Source organism: Tenrec ecaudatus, chromosome 5, assembly GCF_050624435.1.
Source record: "Tenrec ecaudatus isolate mTenEca1 chromosome 5, mTenEca1.hap1, whole genome shotgun sequence".
NCBI classification, from domain to species: domain Eukaryota; kingdom Metazoa; phylum Chordata; class Mammalia; order Afrosoricida; family Tenrecidae; genus Tenrec; species Tenrec ecaudatus.
This window is the reverse complement of record NC_134534.1, coordinates 55,025,335-55,047,114: the sequence shown is the minus strand read 5'-3', so window position 1 is coordinate 55,047,114 and position 21,780 is coordinate 55,025,335. Positions and strand designations below refer to the sequence as shown.

Here is a 21,780-nt window from a genome sequence, read left to right as displayed (position 1 = left end):
AGGGCAGTAGCATAGTTCCATGTATCTTGTCAGCTGCAATATCTCCCAGGGAGTCAACTGAGAGAGAGAGAAACTCTCACCTCCAAGGAGGAATACCAGAGCTTCCAGAATCCTCAGGAGAAGGTCATGCCCACATGGAGGCCTCATTTGCTATACAATGATTAATGATTGACAGGCTAGACTCCACCCTTTCACTTGTAATTCTCTCAAATTGACAAATAATTATATAACTACCACAGGTAGGTCTTCTTTTAAAAACTTTTTAATCATTTTATAAAGACCTCTTATAGATATCATAACATTTCATAATTCAATCACATTAAGCAGTATTGTACAATTGCTACCACAACCAGTTTCTTTTTTTCCCCAACCGGTTTCAAAACATTTTCTTTCTTCTTTACCTACTTGATCTCAGCTCTCCTTTATCCCCTCACTCTCCCCTTCTAGCGCCCAGAATACTATATTTATTAATTGTTTTCTTATAGTAGGGTTTTTATTTTGGTCATATCTTGCACAATCCAATATATCCACTCACACGCAATACTATTGTTTGATTCCAATGAGTAGTGGGGTTGTAGTGTCCTTATCAATGCTATCAGCTCCCTATATGCCCCACACACCCTCTCTTACCATACCCTCAGGGAATCATTACTCCTGTTACTGTTTCTGAAGGGTTATCTATCTTGGCTATGAGAAATCATGTAGTAAACGATCTTAAATATACAAATGAACATACACAAATCTAATGTGATTAATGAGGTAAAACAAATAAAAACTATAAGAATAAGGGAGGAAGTATTAAAAAATTAGAGGATAATTATTATGTGGTTCATCAGTGCTTTACCACATCATTTCTTCTGCGTGGCGCTTCTGAAAGAGGCTGTCCAATTATCTTATAGGTGGGTTTTGGGACTCCACTATATCCACGCGCCTCTGCATCAATTTGGTTGCTTGTTCCTGAACCTCTAACACCTCTTCCGTCAACAGCTCATGATCACAAAGGCCAGTGTGCTTCTTCATGTGGGCTTTGCTGCTTCCCTGTTAGATGGCCACTTGTTGAACTTCAAGCCTTTAAGACCCCAGATGTTATAACTTTTACTAGGCACCATCAGCTTTATTCATCACATATGGTATTAGTATTATTATTTTTAATTTTTGGTGTCTATTTACACAAGAAAGACAGGATAGGGGATATTATAGAGACAGCAACTTGTCCAGTCATTCCTGGGGAGCATGGGAGAGGAGGGGTAGTGGTAAACAAGGAACCAACAATGACAGGTAAATCTTTATATAAATGACCCGTAAATATCTCATATATACAAGAACCGTAATAATTTCAGGAGAATATCACTTCATTGGGGTATAAATGTACCTTATAAAAATCAGAAATTTCTAAAAGTGTTTCATTACTTTGAAGATTAGCATACATATTTTCTTGATATATTTGTTAACTCATTATAGCATTAAAATTTGTACAATACATATGGCAGAAAACCCTAAAAAAAATCTGTTGTGTTTCACTGAGTCAATTCCAACTCCTTTTATCATTTTTGTTAGTGGTATTGTGTAGGTTCCCACCAACATAGGCTCTGCACACCAGAAGGAAACACTGCCCGGTCCTTCAGCATCCTTACCATTGTTCCTTTGCCTTAGCTCCTTGTTGAAACCACTACGTCAATCTATCTCAATGAAGGACCTCCTCATTTTCTCTGCCCCTCTACTTTACAAAACATGATGTCTTCCTACAGCGTCTGGTCTCTCCTGACAATGCGTCCAAAGTAAGCATTGTTTGTGGACCCAAGAAAGACTAAATTGTTGACAAATTTTACCCTTTTTCAGTTTATCATGGTATTACCTATTGGTCTAGTTATGAGGATTTTAATCTTCTTTACTGAAGACTATAGTCCTGATCTTCATCAGCAAGTCCATCAAGTCTTCCTGACTTATGCAAGTAAACTTTTGTCATCTACATATTGAATTTTCTTACTCACTATTAATTGGATATGTTGCTATGTCTTTATTTAATATATTTTAATTTCTAACTGAGAGAAATAAGTAGTTGTGTTTCCATAGATATTACTACTCTATAAAGGAAGATTTCTATGAGGAACTTATCTTAGAAATCATCAACCTAAAACTTTCGATATAATTACACCTGCAGATGTTATGAGATGATGTTTAAGATGAAGAACAAAGTGATTTTCAAAAGCTTTACTATTCAATTATTTCATTTCTTATTAACATAGAAGATCTAAATATTCACTCATCAATTTTTCTTGATTGAAACTAATTTGTGTAGGCGGCTTCAAAAATTTATAGTAAAATTGTATTGAATGAACATGGAAATTTTCCACTAATTTTTGAAAACCCTCATATTAAAAATATATTTGAGAAGTCTGTGAGTGGCACAAATTAAGTGCTCAGCTACTAACCAAAATATTAATGGTTTGAATTCACCCAGAGCTACAGAGCTACATTGGATAAAGGCTTGGTAATCTATTTCCAACAGACCAAACACACCCATTTAAACACGTTACCAAGATTTAGCACCAACTGGACAGTAACTGATCAGTTAGCTTTTAAAAAAATATTAACAAAATAATTCTCATAAATAAACAAAACTGTGTTTAAATTCAAGATATGTTTCAAATAGAATGCATTTATTTTTATCAAAATATGCAAATTAACAGAGATCCTTCAAATAGTTTATTCAATAAGTAAATTTTTTAAAAAATACATTAAAATGTAAATATTAAGCATGCTAGTCATTCAGATGTAATAATCATTAAAATATTTCTTCTCCAAATGTAAAAGAAAAGGATATATCAGATTATGTAGATTAGAATCTGCTGTGTTTTTTTTTTAGTTTTTTTTTTTTTTAGAATAAACACCTTTAATACATGTGCTAGGATGGGAAGATTTATTTCCCTTTTCGAGCTTTGATTTTCCTCAGATAAAACTCCAGCTCCTTCCCCTCTAGCACGTAGCCGTCTGCTCGGCCACACTGGCCTGGCCTTGAAGCAATGCAGGTGAGGAGCTTGCCCTGCTGGAACTGCTCCTCCAGAAGACTGCTGATTTTTGCGTTCTTTTTCCGTTCATCGTATTTGTTCTGAATTTTCTTTGACCGCTTCTTATTTAGTATCTCTTCCTCTTCAGGAGTCAGCTTAGCCCCTTTTTCCGGCCCAGGGGCAGTGCATAGTGGGACTCGTATCACTGTCGGTACGGTGTGCTGTCAACAAGCACGATGCAGTTCTTCACCAGCGTCTTGGTCCGGACCAGCTCATTGTTGGATGCGTTGTAGACAACATCAATGATTCTGGTTTTGCGGGTACAACACTCGGAGCCCCAGGAGAAGTTCCCCACGTCCAGCCTCAGGGCCCTGTACTTCTTGTAGCCTCCTCTCACACGAACCGTGTGGATGCGGCGGGGGCCGATCTTAGTGTTGGCAGCCGGGCGCCCCAGCTCATACTTCCGCTTCTTGTGGTAGGGCTTCCTCTTGCCCCCGGTCTTGCGGCGCTTGTGCCAGTTGTCCCGAGAGATGCCCATCGCTCGGCGCTGGCTGGAAAGAGCTAGAATCTGCTGTTTTATGTAATCAGTTTTAAATGAAATATACCCATGACTAATAGGCACCTTATCAAAAGAAAACTATAATTAAATGAATAAAAGTCATATTTCATGAGTTCATTGTAAAAACTGAAAATAGAAATTCACATTCCCCAAACTAAACTTTGTACTACACCCAAAAACTAATCTTCATTCTATCTTCCATATTTTATTTAATAACAATCCCATTTTTCCAGTCCCTCAAGCCAAAATTTTTAAGCATTGACTGTTTTCTTTGGTTTACAATAAAAAAAGAAAATGAGTACAATGATCTACTTGGGAAATTTTACCATAGTTATACTTTCCCTAGCAAAACTTTACATATTCTACTATTTCACAGTATTTCTTTTGGGTATTCCACCCTGGATTCCCTGTGCCTCCACCTCCTGTCTGCACCAGTATGCTTCCTCTGGTCCAGCCAGATTTGCATGGTAGAATTTAGATCATGATAGTGGGGGTGGGGTGGAGGAGGAAGCATTTAGGAACTAGAGGAAAGCTGTATTCTTCATCGGTGCTACATCGCACCCTGACTGACTCATCTCCTCCCCTAGACCCCTCTGCAAGGGGTTCTCCAATGGTCGACAAATGGGCTTTGGGTCTCCACTCTGCACTTCCCCCTTCATTCACTATGGTAAGATTTTTTGTTCTGATGATGCCTTATACCTGATCTCTTCGACACCTCGTGATCGCACAGGCTAGTGTGCTTCTTCCATGTGGGCTTTGTTGCTTCTGAGCTAGATGGCCGCTTATTTACCTTCCAGCCTTTAAGACCCCAGACACTATCTCTTTTGATAGCCAGGCACCATCAGCTTTCTTCAGCACATTTGTTTTTGCACCTGTTTGTCCTCAGTGCTCCTATCATGGAGGTGTGCACCCAATGATATGATTTTTTGTTCTTTGATGCCTGATAACTGATCCCTTCAGAACCACATGATCACACAGGCTGGTGTGTTCTTCCATGTGGACTTTATTTCTTCTGAGCTAGATGGCCGCTTGTTTATCTTCAAGCTTTTAAGACCCCATACCCTATATCTTTTGATAGCCGGGCACCATCAGCTTTCTTCACCACATTTGTTTATTCTTGCATTGAGGGAGTACTTGAGTGGAGGCCCAATGTCCTTCCGCCACCTTATACAAAACCTATAAATATAGGCACTTAGATCTCTTTCCCCATCCTCATATATACATTTGCATACGTGCATGTCTTTGTCTAGATCTCTATAAATGCCATTTGCCTCCCAGCTCTGTCCTCTATTTCCCTTGACTTTCCTCCTGTCCCCCTATCATGCTCCATCCCCACCCGAGTTTCAGCAATACCTCTTCATTACATTACCCTTGATCATGCCCTACCACACCTGCCACACACCTCACCACCAATTTGGATCACTTGTTGTTCCCTTGTCCCTGGGTTTGTTAACACCACTTCCTTACCTCCCACTTCAACCTATCCTACTTCCCCTGGAACTGTGGGTCCTGTTGATTTTCCTCCAGCTTGTTTATCTAGCCTATCTTATTTAGACAGACCTGCAGAGATAACAAGACAGAGCAAAACTAAGCAACAAAATACAACAAAACAACAACAAATCACTGACAAAGAACAAAACAAAATAAAACAGGAAAGAAAAACGTGTAGTTAGCTCAAGGATCGTTTGTTGGCCTTTAGGAGTGTGTTCCAGTCCAGTCTGTTGGGGCACCATGCCCTGACCCCAAAGTCCACCTTCAGCATTCCCTGGGGACCTTGCCACTCCATTCCCTTGCTGTCCAGCTGGACTCCCCCGGTGCTTTGCCTCAGTGTGGTGGGATCAGGTCGGCCGCAATTCCCACACTGTGTCTCCAGTGCTGTCCCCCGCAGGGCCATGGGTCAGTGAGGGATGTCATGTCTCTTAGTGGGGCTGGCCATGTGGTCCTCTCTGTGGACTGGCTGCTCTTATTAGGGTCATTGTCCCCAGGGCCTAGTGGGCTAGGATGTGCTCCACTCTCTCCTACTCCCCCTTCATCTACTCCCTTGTGCTCGGATCAGATATGTCCCTCTCCCAGAGCTGCAGATTCAATGCCATCCTTTGAAATAAATTCTTCTGAGGGGAGGGGCAGGCAACCACTTAGTATTTGGTACTGGGGCCAGCCCCCCAGACCTCTGGTGCCAATTGCTTTATCAGTTCTTATTTTTTAGTAATAAGTATAATTAATCAATGCAGATACATAATTTTGTGACTATTCATATTTATCTCTTCTCAGTACCACATAGCAGTGGACACATTACTTCATACAAATATAGTTTACCTGTGTATATTTTCATTTGTATCTACTACTCTGCATCATAGAACCCAGTAAAGTTAATCTGGGGGACTGATGTCAACAGTACATGCTCCTATCCACTTTAATATTGGTTCTATTCTTTCCAATTCACCCCTTATCTGTGAAATCTCTACTGTAGCATAATCTATACTATAGTGTAATCTATACTGTAGTACAATGGGGGCTTTCACACATCTATTTCTCTCTTTCATGGTTTGATGTCTCAAGTGTCTCTGGACTCCATTGAAGATAAAATTTATGTGTTTGTCATTCATTTTGTTGTTTGTTGAGTTCTGGGCATGAAAGGGTAAAACACCTATTTTACAGCACTATCTTTAAACTGGAAGTTTGATAAAAGAATCTTCCTAAGTATTATATATCACATTAAAGATTTGTTTGATAACATTTCCTACCATTCTTTGATGATCTGTGATTTTGAAACAAATACTTCATCAATAACTCATCATGTTAAAAGTGAAACAAAGGATTAATCATTTACTTTCTGATATAACTCATTCTATAATTATATGGCTATGGATTCAAGAAGGAAATTTCCAAATGATTGGGTTTTAGCTTCATTTTACCCAGCCTAAAATTAAGGCAGCAATATAACTTACTTCAGTATTCATTTGAGTTTTCTCTTGGTTCAGGTGAGCTTATATGGAATGATGCACACTCTCTCTCAGAGGGAGAACCAAATGAACTTCACAACTATATAATTATACAGTTAGCTAATTTCAATATCCTGGATGCATGTGGTAGCAAACGTGAATTTCCAGCTTTATGTAAATGCAATTCAAGCTACAGTTGCTACATATTATCCTACTTATAGCGAATAGTTATCACATAGTCAATCTTTATTAGTAGTTACATTGAATTTACTCTGATATTTTGTTCTTTCATAACTCTTTTAAATTTACCTTTGTCCTCACGATTTACCCAGCATATATGATCAGGCATATTTAGTCACATAACTTCAGCTTTCGACAAGGTACTTTCTTCTTTATTACACTTTTTGTTTCTTTCGCTTAAAAGGCTGAGATTGAAAAAAATACCTGCATATTTTAAAACATATTCAGTAAGAAGGGTATTCTACTCAATGTTTGTAAAGTCTGATAACTAAAATATTATTTAAAACCTAATAAAGCAATTCTGTCAAAAAACTTCTGGGTTTTTCCTTTTCTATTCATTGGAACATTTCAATCTTGCCTCTTGTCATATCTGCAAAAGTATATTGGTCATAAAAATGGACAATTTGTTTTGTAATGAAATATAATATTTCTCATTTATTTATTATAATCTTCAAACTGTACTTCACTTTAAAAAACAACAGCAATAAAATACTCAAATTTCATATAGCTCTTTAATGATTTAGCCATCATCATCTATTTTCCTGAATTTTCAGATATAGTAAGAAGGAACTAAAGCGAGATCAATGATTACTTACAGAATTTGTAGATAACTACTAAGTTTGGCAATTATTATTATTATTTTAATCATTTTATTGGGGACTCTTACAGCTCTTATAACAATTCATACATCCATTCTGTTAAGCACATTTGTACATAGGTTGCCAACATCCATTTCAAAACATTTTTGCTCTACTTGAGCCCCTGGTATCAGCTCCTCATTTTTTCCTCCCTCCCCCACTTTCCCACCTTCATGAACCCCTTATGAAGCATAACTTATTATTATTTTTATGTCTTACATTGACCGCTCTCTCTCTGGGTTCGTCACCTTGGCTGGGGGTGAGGTGGCTAAACATTGATCATTGTGATCAGTTCCCCTTTTCTGCACCCACTTCCCCCTACCCTCATAATATCACTACTCCCATTATTGCTTCCGATGGATTGATCTGTCCTGGATTCCACATGTTGAGAGATATATCTGTACCAGGGTACATGCTATGGCCTAGCCAGATTTGTAAGGAAAATTGGGGTCATGATAGGAGTGGGGTGGGGGTGGGGGAGAAGCATTAAAGAACTAGAGCAGGGGTTCTCAAATTTTTTAAACAGGGGCCAATTCACTGTCCCTCAGACTGTCGGAGGACTGGACTATAGTTTAAAAACAAACTATGAACAAATTCCTATGCACACTGCACTATCTTATTTTGAAGTACAAAAAACAAAACAGGAACAAATACAATATTTTAAATGAAGAACAAGTAAAGTTAAATCAACAAACTTACCAGTATTTCAATGGGAACGATGGGCCTGCTTTGTGCTAATGAGATGGTCAATGTCCGCTTCCATATCTGTCCCTGCTAGTCGTAACAAGTGATGCAAGTGTGCATCACTTAGTCTAGATCTGATTGGAGATTCCAGATGTTTCATTCCGGAAAAAGTCTGTTCACAGACATAAGTGCTGCCAAAGATGGTTGCCATTTTCAGTGCATGGTTCCTGAGACTAGGACATGTGTCGGAGGGGGAGATGCATAGACATAGGGAGGCTGCTTGACCTGAATGCGTCTTTCAGAGAGTCACAGTTCTGCAGCTCATCCAGTTCCATTGGGTAAATTGTATCCACATTTCCAATGTCAATAGAAAATGGGTTTCGGAAAAGCAGTATGTCCTGTTCATGGAGATGAAGCTCTTTAAATCTAAAGTGGAACTCCTTTTGCAACTTTTCCAGTGAATCCACACATGTTTTGTTTGGGAACGCAGCCAATGTTTTTTCTGCTAACAGATTTTGAGTTGTGGGGACAAGGCAGAAATGTTCCTCCTTCACTTGTTCAATGAGGAGCCCTAATTTTACTTCAGATGCTTTCACATGCAATTGCATCTCACAGACGAGCTTCCCCTTTCCTTGATGTTGCACATTGAAACTGTTGAGTGGATCTGTTACATCTGTCAGAAAGGCAAGGTGCCATTTCCATGCTGCAGCATTGAGCTCTGGAACTTCTTTGTTTTTTGAAAGCAGAAAAGCTGTAATCTGTGGAAGTAAATCCTAGAAATGTTTCAAAACTCTCCCTCGACTCAGCCAGTGGACTTCTGTGTGGTACAGAACATCTTCATAGGCAACACTTAACTCAGACAGAAATTCCTGAAATTGTCTGTGGTTAGTGCATTAGCTCTAATGAAGTTAACACAGATTCCACAATTTTCATAACAGAATCTCACTTCAGTGATTTACTACACAGTGCTTGTTGGTGGATGAAGCAGTGTATGGCTATTGGATCAGAATGGTTATGTTTGTCCATCTCTTCATTAATGCAAGCAATCACTCCTTTCTTAGACCCCGCCATGCTAGGAGCACCATCAGTTGTCACACTGGCTAGTTTAGCCCAGTCCAGCTCCAAACCATTCGCAGTTTGGCAAACCTCTCCTGTCATTGTTCCTTTAATTCTTTGCAGTGCAGCAAGCTCTTCTGAGACTTCAAAATAGGCATTCATTCCATGAATAAAAATGAGAAGTTGTGCAGAATCATGAACATTATTATTTTCTTCGTGTGCCAAGGAAATCTGGATTTTTTGTGGAGTTTTACAAATGCTGATGCAAATTGTCTCCCATTTCTTCAATCCTTCGTGTAATTGTAGTTCCTGAAAGACTCACTGTACTAAATAAATTGGCTTTCTCTGGACACATCTCTTTGGCAACAGAAAGGAGGAAAGCATTCTTTAACAAATTCTCCCTCCACAAATGGTCTGCCAGTGCACGCTATAAGCTCAGCAACTTGAAAACCTGCTCACAGGGATGACATATTTAGCTGCTCCTGCTTCACAAAAGTATTTTGCTGAGTTGTCAACGTATTTTTCAGTTTTAATATTTTATCTTTTCTCACTTCTCCGTCCAAACAATCATATTTATCTTTATGTTGAGTTTGATAGTGTCGATGCAAATTGTACTCTGTGAACACAGACACTATATTCTGGCATATCCAACACAGCTCTTTCCTTGTACTGAATGGAAAAGTAATCATAAGTCCACTGTTCTTTGAATATCCTACACTCCAACTCATTTTTTTCTCTTTCTTGATATCATTGTTTCCTAGGGATTCCAAATTGCTATTAGTAAAATGCACACATATATATACATATGTATGTATGTATACAGTGATACAAAACAATATACCAGCAGTAACTTTGCCTACACAGAGACATATAGACTACAATGCAGTCTGATCAGTGCCCATCAATGCAGTCTGATCAGCGTCCATCAATGCAACCTTGCCAGTCCATATCATTTCAGCCTCACCAGTGCCCATATTGGTGGAACTCCACTTTTACCTCAGGCTCACACTGGTGCGGTGCGGGAACCGGCACGATTACACAGCCAATTCCTCCACCACGTTTCCAGTTCACACTATCCTGTGTGAATCACATTGCAATCTGTGAACTCTCTCAGCAATCGGATCACATGGGTGAGAAGACCCATGTGATCAGATTCCACTGCAGGAAAAAAAGAAGGCACGTATTCCTTTTTCCTTCTGAATCTAATGTGAGTGCAGCCATAGAAGCATGTGGTTTAACTCCCACTGCTCAGAGATCGCAACAGTGTGAACCGGGGCTTACACAGCACACACCATACACAGCTGAATAGCAATCAGAATATAAATGCACTTACTGTCTATTAAATTGGGTTTCCTACTCCTCGGCTATCAGCAGAGCTGGATTAAGTTCCCGTGGGGCCCTACGCAGATTACCAGTTTGGGCCCCTTATGCGATAACACCAAGCACTGATCATTTGTGATAACACTGACTGCTGAAAATTTGCATTAATACTGAGTGCTGACCATTTGCATTACCTCTGAGCACTGACAATTTGCATTAGCACTGAGTGCTGACTATTGGCATTATCACTGTGATGCAACCCCCCTATAAACCACCCCCAACCAACTAACCACGTTAAAAAAAAAGGACCTTCTAACTTCAGTGGAAAAAAGGCCCCCTTTAACCACAAAAAAAGACCCTACTAACTACAAAATAATTTTAAAAATAGACCTCCTAACTTAAAAAAAAAATCTAACTTGTTCTTACCTCGGTCCTCAGACAGCAGCAGGCTCTGCACAGGCAACCTCATGACTCATCAGATCACACCCAAGACTGAGAGGAGGAGTTGAGAGACAGAGAAAAGGAGGGGAGTCAGAGTGCGGCACACATTCCACACATGAGCGCTGCGGGTCCGGGATGAGTTGGCTGCTAAGCAGGACAGGCAGCTGTGGCAAAAACACCTGGTGGGCCAGATAAATGTCCTCGGTGGGATGCATGTGGCCCATGGGCTGTAGTTTGAGGACCCCTGAGCTAGAAGAATGCTGTAAGCTTTGTTGGTGCTATACTGAACCCTAGCTGTCTCATCCCTTTCTTGTAACTTTCTGTGAAGGGATATTCAATTGTCTACAGATGAGCTTTGAGTCTCCACTCTACTCACCCTCATTCTCACCAACATACATGATTGTTTGTTTGGGGTCTTCTGATGCCTGATACCTGATCCTGTCAACACCTCATGATAACAAGGGTTGGTGTGCTTCTTCCATGAGGACTTTGTTGTTTTCCAGCTAGATGGCCGCTTTTTAATCTTCAAGCATTTAAGACCCCAGCTGCTATATCTTCTGATAGCCGGGAACCATCAGCTTTCTTCAGGACATTTGCTTATGCACCAATTTTGTCTTCAGCAATCATGTTTGGAAGGTGAGCATCACAGAATGCTAGGTCTTAGAACAAAGTATTCATATTCAGTTATTATTATGAGGTGTCATTACAGGACAAAATATGGAGAAATTTTAACAATGAAAATGGAAACATTTTTACACTTCTCATTATTAGCATTCAAAGTAAAAGGTACTCTAGGTTGGAAATCTAATCCTTCAGTCTAATCTATCAGTCACATCTTTTATAATTTTCCCCTTGGGAAAGCAAAACTATTTTTTTTAATTCATAAATAAATGCTGACTCAATTGTTTTAAATTATTTTTTATCCAATTTTTGTTTAGAAGTGCAATCCTGCGCTGTGCTTTGTTTTTGTTTTGATGCAACCCAAATTGTTAAATACTTTATGGAACACAAGAATCACTTACAGTGATTGGTTATTTGCACAGGTAATATTGTATGTGTAATTTCTTAAAAATTAGTCTTTGAGATAGTATCAATGAATAACACTCACACACAACTATTAATACATACGTGGACACTACCTTGAATGTGATCTTACTTGACAAAAACTGGGTAATTTGAGCATTTTTATGATTATAGTAATGGGTTCTGAGACACAGGAGAGAACATTTTACAAAAGAACTACAGATAAGTTAGGGGCTTTTTATACTCAAATAAACATGTCAACATGTATTTTGAAAATATTATAAATTATGTTAAGAAGGCATTACAGAACTTTGTTAGACAGATTATTATGAAGATTAGAACGCACACCCAAATATTAGGATGCACACCTCTGAGAGATAGAAAGAGTAGCAAAATGATACATATAGACACTCGTGGAATTGTAGTTAAATGTGTGTGTGCTTATTCTAGGAATGACGTAAGGCAAATATCAAAGTTAAACCATCAAACCAAGAGCATGCATTTATTGGCATGTCACAGGAATATCAGCTAAAATGTGCATGTTAAACCTGCCAATTATTTTTCCCTCCAATGGTTAAAGCTAGAATTTGAAGAACAAACAAAGTAAATAAAGTCATATTTAAATAGACTCTGATGCATTAAATATATAGCCATGTGGTCATGCTGACATAAACAAATGATTGAAAAAATAGAGACATAAAGGGGAAGAGAAATCATATGAAAAATTCAAAATAATTTGGGCAGCTACACCATCCTGCAGGAGATGAAGCATAACTCTCTACTAATCAAATACACAGTGTGCATTGTATATAGGGAGGGGAGAAAAAATCCATCACTTTGAAGAAATCAGACATTACCTCCCTTGGATGATAAGGATTATGACAACAGCGATAAATTGAGAGTAAGGTTCCGTGATAAAAAGTGTTCAACACAAAATTATAACTTTTGATCTTTCTTCCAAAAATATTATGATGTCAGTTGACTTGCAACCAAAACATTATATAAATGGCAGATGAAAGGTATTTGACAAAATACCTGACCCCAAAGTATCTCCTGAAAAGGGATAAAGCCATCAGAAGCAAAGGATGACTGAGAACCACTCACAGTCAAGAGAAACTTAAATATACATGCAGGCTAATTATGTATACTGGATTGTATCTTGGGACGTTACAAAAAGAGACAGCAGGTAAAAAAACTAAAGAAATCTAATTAAAGCATAAACCAAAAATCTGAACTAGATGGTGTAGAGTTGATTTCTCCTCAAGGCAACCTGACACCCTATGGGATAGAGCAGAGCTGTGTCCACAGATCTTTGGATAATTATGACAATGTCGTTAAGCAGGCCTATCTTCCAAAATGCTTCTGGGTGTGTTCAAACTGTCCACTCTGTAGATAGTAGCTGAGCTCACTAATCTTTGGCACTATATAATATGGGCTTTACTGAATAATAACATAATAAATATTCAACAATAATGTAAGGTGCTACAAAAACAGAAAACCAAACTCTCACTGCTATCAAGCCGATACTGATTCATAACCACCAGGTAGGGCCCTTCATGGGAGTAGAAAGGCTCGTCTTTTTCCCAAGGAGGTGTTAGTGGTTTCGAACTGTTGACTTTGTAGTTAGTAGGCCAGCGAGTAACAACTAGGCTACCAGGGCTCCTGTAAAATATGAAGAGAAGGATAAATTGTGTGGATCATATGGGACTTTTGATATTATCTTCACAAACTCTCCAAAATTAAAAATGGACTGAAAATAAAGATAATACTTTAAAAAATCATATGGTATTTGCTTGTATTATTGTTTGATCTTCAAGTACATAATCATTTTTCAAAATTAAAGGTTAAAAAAATAAGTGATTTATCATCAGTGAAGAAATGGTTTGCTGCCAAGAGTTGAGGGCTGAATACCCAAAGCACATATTTTAATATTGCTTTGGATACAATTAATTTGTTTTTAATTCTTTACTAGTTATAAGCAATTAGTTTCTAAATATGTTAGTTCACTCATTTGTGAAATTGAGATATTACCTTCAGTACTGATCTACTAGACTGCTATAAAGGCAATACAATATGAAATGAAAAGTGGTGTGGTCTGAATGCACTCAGAAAGGATGCTTAAAAGCAATCCATAATAAATTAATACAAAATAATAAGTTAATTTTAAAAATAAGCAGAACTTCAAGAAGAAAGCATCTCTCACATTCATTAGGACAATAGTTTATATGTCCGTTCTTTACATAGTTCCTGGAGCAAACCTGATGAGATCTTGATTTAGATCACGTTCTCTTTTATTTACTGGTCATGCAATTTCCTCTTCTTATTTCATATATTAAAAATTCGGTACATTTGCTTAATGAAGATGCACATTTTGAGTCTCAGTCATAGTTTACTATGATTGGCTAGAACTTTGTGTCTGAATGCTAAGAATTTTGTTAGCTAGATTGTAGAAACCACTACCTCAGTAGACTCTTCTTGATACAGCTGCATAAATAATTTAAATTATACAATGAAGGTCTTATGCTTTGCATACTTAGTTATTGCCACTAATTTTCAAGGGTGATTCAATTCTTTCTGGCCTATGTAAGATTGCATTATTTTCTTATTGTTAAATAAATTATCATTTCATTGGTTAATATTATTGTAAACAATACCCCTTTTACTAATTGCACCTTCTCAAAATTCTATGAAGATGGTATTTGGATACTGGATGATAACTTTTAAAGAAAACCTACATAAATAAAATATGTATTGTGGCAAATGGGTAGAAATGATAAACTAGAGGGAGCATACTACACACCTGGGTATAGATATAAATATTTCCACAAGAAAAATTTTGCCCTTTAACTTTGAAAATTCTGAAATTGTAAACACATTCTGTGAAAACAGGATCAGTAGCATCTGATCTCATCTGATTTCATTTAGGAGATATAACACCATTGTCAGTCCGAGCCAGAGTACGATGCGTTTAGGCATACCTCAACCCTCTAAAGTTTTTACCAATCCTGACACTAATTACCTCTTCCACAGCACACTCTGCTGGTTTTGATAATCAGTTTCAATGGCTTCACAGAACTCACAAACACTATGCATGATTAGGGGCTTTATTAGGAAAGTTACAGACTACCATTTGGGGTCAGAAATATTCAGGACTCAGGTATCCGATTCTCAGTCATGTCTGCAGACACAAGTCTCTGGTCCTCAGCTGTCAGTCTCATGGTCCTTTGGCCTCTTCCATACTGAGATAACGTTACTAAGTTATTTTAGTACTGCCAATGAATGCTCCTAGGGAATGCCTCTAATTTACTATCATCTGTAGGAGGCGGATTGGCTGGTCCAGGTGCTTCTTGGTGGGTGACCAATCAGTCCCCTGTGCCTCTGTGTCTTTGCAGACAAAAGCATTGCAAAATAACTCAGTTATTTATGACCTTGCAGCTAAAAACATTGTGAGATAATTCAGTTATTTACAACCTCTTAAAGATTCTTTTGAACCCTGCATATTCTTTTGCTTATCTTAGAATATAGTGCTTTTATTATTCAAATGTTAAGAAAGTGTGACTAGTTAAGTAACCTTTGCATAGATAAGAGATTAGGAATGTTTTTTAAAAGCAAATTCTTTGATATTTGTTTTATAATCATTCTCTTGTAAGAAGAGTATAAAAACCAAGCTTTGAATATACTCTGGACGTCAGTCCATCAGACTGTTGTCCTCCCAATCCCATACTTTGTACATGTTTCTTTCTTTTCCTTTCATCCGCACGCCTCATTTCAGATGCAGCTTGATGTGGGATAGCTGGTCTATCACCCACATTCATCAAATCAATTCTTACTCATGACTCTCCTGTGGGACAGGGTAGAAATGCCTATGAAGTGTTCCATAATTGGATCTCTACAGGAGTAGACTGCTTCATCTTTCTCCCTCAAAGGGCATTACCCTCTGTTTTACTCCTCAGCCCTAAGGCACTCAGCTCTAGCTCCATAGGTCAGCAAACCTTGCTCCCCATTTAAGTGAATGGAGGTATTTAATTCCATGAGTGATATTCCCGCTGGAGGGCCTCAGGTTTCCTTGCTGTGTGGAGTGGAAAGCCCACACCCTGTTCCATGCCCTTGGTACTTCTGCTTTTACTACTCCCACCTCCTTGGGCCAGTTCTCTCTCCAGGATTTAAGAGATTCCATGCCCAAGTATCTCAGAATCCAGTCAAGACAAGGGATGCACCCCAGTCTTTCTTGCTGGTAGGAAGCATTCACTTCTTGCTCTGAGACAGATCATTTCCTACCCAGTGGAATGACAAAATTGACCACTCCCATGTTTCCTGTGTACCATTTATATCTTTCCATTCAGTTAATTGATGGGGGTACAAAGACTATGAGTAGAAGACCCAGTTCACTGCACAACATATTCTTCTTTCAATAATAATAATAATTAATAATAAAACAGCTAAAATATCCAGGTTTTAACTTATAACTAATATGGTTTTTAGCATTACTGCTTAAACCAAAAAATATTAAACCATACTGTGATGTATTTGAACAGATGCATATAATTACGAATATAAAAGGATGCTTATTTTATATGTGCTCAAATGTTTAACAGAAAAACATTAATTAATACTACCAAGGTAAATTATTAAAAACTGGAATATTAAAATATTTTTGAAAGCAGGTTGCAGATAGATATGTGTAGATATGGGAATTGTTGAAGAAAAATTGTTACATTAAACATGTAAAATATAATACATATATACATTGTAATTTATAATAAATATATAATTCCTTTAGGATATATTTTTAAAATGCATAATGGGACTACATAAGTAGGATGTTTGAAAGGTTTTGTTTTTCACTGAATAATTTTACTTTTAAAGTCAAGAGATAATGAGAAAGCTGTGTAGAATGCAAAATTTTACACAATATGTAAAAAAAGTAGGAAGCCATGTGTGACCAGCTGTACTTCAATAGATTACTGTACAGGCAAATCTGGTGGTGCAGTAAGCAATAAATAAATGTTTTAGATTACATGTGAAGATGAAATAAATTATTCTTATGTTAAAATGATAGATCCGTGAGCAATAATCTGCTTATCCTCAATTACCTCTTAGCATAATATCAGTATTTTACTGACAGACGTGATTCTGTTTTAGATACCTATTCAAGTTCCCACCCCAATGCCAGCACATATTGTCCACAAGGATAATATCTACCAAGAGACCCCAAGAAAACCTAGGTGTAGAAAATGCAAGTGTTATTTATGTGGTGGGATTCCCCCCAAAATATATTTTTTAAACTAAGTAATTATTTTATAAAGCAACCTTATCACCTTCAAAGTACTTTCCATTACACTTAATGCATTGTGTCAAATCTGTGATTACATTCTTGGAAACCTTTTTCAAACATGTGCTTGGATTGCTGAAAGCATCTCCCTCAATATTGCTTGACCTCTTCCACATCATCAAATGGCTGTCCTTTCATGTCCCTCTTCATTTGTGGGAACAAAAAGGAGTCATAGGGAGCGAGAGGTCAGGTGAGTCATGTGTGTGTGGCAAGAGAGGAATGCTGTTTTTTTGCCAAAACCTGGCTCACTGAGTTGGCTCCATTTTTGGCCCCACTCTGTTAAGTAATTTTCTCTGAACCTCTAAATAGAAAGCTTGGTTAACAGTCTGACCTGGTGTGATAACCTCCAAAAGCACTGTGAGTCGACATTTTCCTCTGTTCAGAAAGTTGACGGACATCCAGAGCAAGGTTTGTCATCAGTCAACATTGCACCTTTTTTTGGAAAGAGGAAAATACTCATACACTCGGGTTTTTCCCATAGTTCTGTCCTTTTAAACTGTGTTCACAATCACAACAATTTCTGTAGCATTTTTCCTGAGCAGGAAAAAAAATTGCACAGCTGCATGCTGTTCTTTTATACCTGCCATTTTCAAAAACAAGTTTTGAGTGAAACTGCTTTTAAGGAAATTCAATGTAACCAGAGAGAAACTGCCCAGGCTACATCACTAGGTGCACTAACTCAGTGAGTTAATTGTCACTCACTAAGCAGGGGTCAGAGGGAGGGGGGCGCGGAGGTGGAGTAGGGGTGGGAGTGGGATGTGTACTATGAAAATTCTCCTCCCAGTGCAATTATAGTTCTGAGGGGGTACACCCTCAAATAAATATGTACAATTGGTTACATAAGAGTTCATCATAGAACATGTAAATCTGGACTTGAAATAAAATCCTTACTTACCTTTGTGAAATTATCCAAAATACCAAAGAGTTCTGTGTTGTCATTGGCACAGATAAATGGGTATTAAGACTACATAGTTCATAAAGATGCTGAACATAAAAAGTCAGTGCTATATATGGTAAACACTTCAAGGAATTTCAAGCATACACATATAATAAAGTATTTACTATTATGGTTTAAGTTCTATAACAGCTGACAAATGTTATATCAGCTCAATCAAACTAATAAAAATTGTCAAGAGATTACACAATTAAAGGAGCAGAGCCAGAGTTACCTTGAGTTTTTGAGAAACTAATATAATGTATCCACATTTTAATAAAATGGTACATAATCACTTTATTTTGGACCAGGCATATAGATCAGATTTCTAGACTTGAGAACTTTTGGGCTAAGGCTTATAGTTTTGAACGTTTATTGGCAGCACCGAAAGAGTTGTATAACACCGTACTGCCAGAGTGCCCCTTGGAGGCAAGGATGACAAGACTTCGCTTTACATACTTTGGACATATTGTTAGGAGGCGCGAGTCCTTAGAGAAGAACATCACGCCTGGTGAAGTGGAGAGTCAGCGATGAAGGGAAGGTCCTCCCTGTGCTGGATTGGTACAGTGGCTACCACAACGGACTCAGGCATTAGAACAATTGTGAGGATGGACAGTAACTGGGCAACGTTCTGCATCAGAACTTACTTGGTTGTATTTAACAACAACAACAAAAACATTTCCCAAGCAATGAAGGGGCCGAGGGACTACAAAGGTCTGCAGAGGGAGGTGTGTCTACAGACACGGCTGGAAATAGGATGTCCCGATCAAAGGACTGTATCCAAAACAATTTTTAAGCATAAACCATAAAGCTGTGTGGATCGGCTAGCTAGATAAATATACATTTTGTGCTCTAAGAATTCAGATACAAAATAATAATAATATGATCTAATAGGTTTTTTAGAAATTGGGTGTTGGAGATATATAAAATGGATGGTTCAAGTAATTAATGCACTTGGGTGCGATCTAGAATTTTGAAACTTTAAATCCGCACAGGAATACTTCAGAAGAAAAGTCTGGCTATTTACTTCTGAAAAAGTAGTCATTGAAAACTCGAAGAATACAGTTCGACTCTGGGACACATGGGTCACTGTGACGAGGAGTCATCGTGAATGCAGCTATTTTCATTTGGGGACTTTGCTCTTGGGTTTCTTTTTTTCCTTCATCCGTAAGACAGCCATTGGAACTACTAAAACAGAAAAAAGCTACTCTACCACCTAGTCTACATTTCACACCCAAAATGTGTGCAAACACAGAAAAATAAATGATAATTCATAGAAAACACAGCGGAATAAAATACATTCATCAACCAAAATATACATAGGTTTTAATATATGCGTATAGAAATGTATGTATGTGTGTATATACATATAAATGTATGGATGCATACGTGTGTATATGTAAGTATAGCCACAGAGATAACTCAGAAGCAGAACTGACAGAACAAGTTCTCTCATTTGAAGAACACTAGTTCTCCTTAGAATCTTCTCTTTTGTATGTTCCTACATGATTTCGATAGTGATAAAATATTGTCCTAAAAACAGCTAAATTAAAATCCAGTTAGTGCTGGTGTAGACATTTTATATTACATGTAGACATATAAAAATGTATATTTTCACTTCTTGTTTTTGCCCAAATATCTAATAACAATTCTTTTGTCATGTAAGAGTTTATACTTCAGGAAAATGATTGTTAGTTAATGGCTAGTAAGCTGCCCAAACTTAGAAACATAAGAATAATCACAACCTAGAAATTATAAAGATTACATAAATTTAAAAAGTATCTGTAAAACAGAAAATCAGGATTTTTAAAATATGTGATATCCATAAATCTACTTAAACATACTTCAAAGATGAGATAATATGTCCACATTCAACACAAATTAGTTGTATTTTACAAATATTAGGTACTCAAAGAGTCATTAGTCAGCATTAATTGAATATTTGTCATCAATTGGACCTAAAAATAAATAAGACAATCTCAAAAAATCTGTGGGACCATACATTCTAATGAAATATAATGAACACACGGAGAATCTCACTACTATTGAGAGATAAAACTATTTTATATACCAAGTGGAGAATAAAAGTTTTATTTCACATATAGCATATTGTCAAATATTTGTTGTCGATACTTATGATTTCATAAGTCACATATTCATGAAAGCACCTCATTCACAAACCTTTTGTGAGTGCCTAGTACTACCTAGCACTGAATGAGACACTGAGCATGCTTGGAAAATTAGACGATTTAATGAAACAGGAAAATAGAGGATGCTAAATCCTAGAGCAATATGCAAAGCAATATAATATTTAAAAATTGTTTTCTATTTCTGTGTAGTGCCAATGATTATTGTTTAAAGGGAAACCCATCCGAAAAAAATATGGTGCCGATTTGTGTAAGCCACAAGGATCTTTGTCCATTGCTGTTCCTTTTCTATTTTGCTTATTTCTTTATGAGGAAATGTGTGTGCTTGTGCATGTGGTTTATGTGCAAGTGTGTCTGCATGTTTCTTTGAATATTATGGTAATCTTCCTATAATGAAGAAGTATCTTAAGTCTATGAACATCCTAAAAAAATTAAGACCACTGATGATGAAATACCTTTAATAGAATTTACTGGATTAGATCAGGGCCACCTAGAATAGTTTTTCTTTTCTTAATAAACTTAAAGTTGATTTTTCAAAATGCTTATCATGTGAGAGATGTTACATTGCATTAACATGTTTCCCCACACTCATGGAAATGCAATTATTCAGGAAACAGTAAAGGAGCCAATGAAAACCATAGGAATTAGAATGCTTTAATCCAGAACCAATCAAGAGGGTGACAAGTAATAGGACAGCATTTTATTTTGTTTTGCCTGAGAACTACTTAAAACAAAAATCTATATTTCTGTCTCTAAAACTGTTCTAATAAATAATAGCAACTAATTAACTTAAAATTGACAAAATTCTGGTGTTTTTAGAATTAAATGTTTGTCTAGAGCAGCGGTTCTCAACCTGTGGGTTGTGACTCTTTTGGTAGTTGAACAACCCTTTCACAGGGGTCACCCGATTCATAACAGTAGCAAAATTATAGTTATGAAGTGGCAATGAAAATAATTTTATGACTGGGGGTGGTCACCACAACATGAGGAACTGTATTGAAGGTTTGCAGCATTAAGAAGGTTGAGATTCACTGGTCTAGAGCATAAATTCATCATGTAAAGAAAATGCCTGTTAATTTTCTGACGTCTGATTTTCCTATCCTTGCTCCCTGATGTACTGAGAGGAATAATAATGATTAAAGGGGAACTTTAACATTTTTCCCATCTACAATGTGGATAGAAAGTGGACTTCCTTCAAATAAGCAATAACGACAGGTGCTCATCAAATTCATCATTCAAAGGAGCTGGAATTTGAAAGAGTGCTTTGTGCTCATTTCCATAGCTAATCCTCATGTATGGAATATCTGGGCTCAGAGTCTAATATTTTAATTGATAAGGTACATTACAAAGAACTGGTAATTTTAAAAGGAAGAATTTTTCTCATTTATTTACGATCTTAAAATTTATATATTAATGTTGCTTTACTGGAATAGATTGGCTAGTTTTTTTCCTCCAA

General features: G+C 37.3%; 1 pseudogene; it reads right to left on the bottom strand.

Annotated features, from left to right (window-relative positions):
• Nucleotides 1–2,869: 2,869 nt before the first annotated feature.
• LOC142448729 (small ribosomal subunit protein eS8 pseudogene) lies at nucleotides 2,870–3,564 on the bottom strand (annotated as a pseudogene).
• Nucleotides 3,565–21,780: the final 18,216 nt, after the last annotated feature.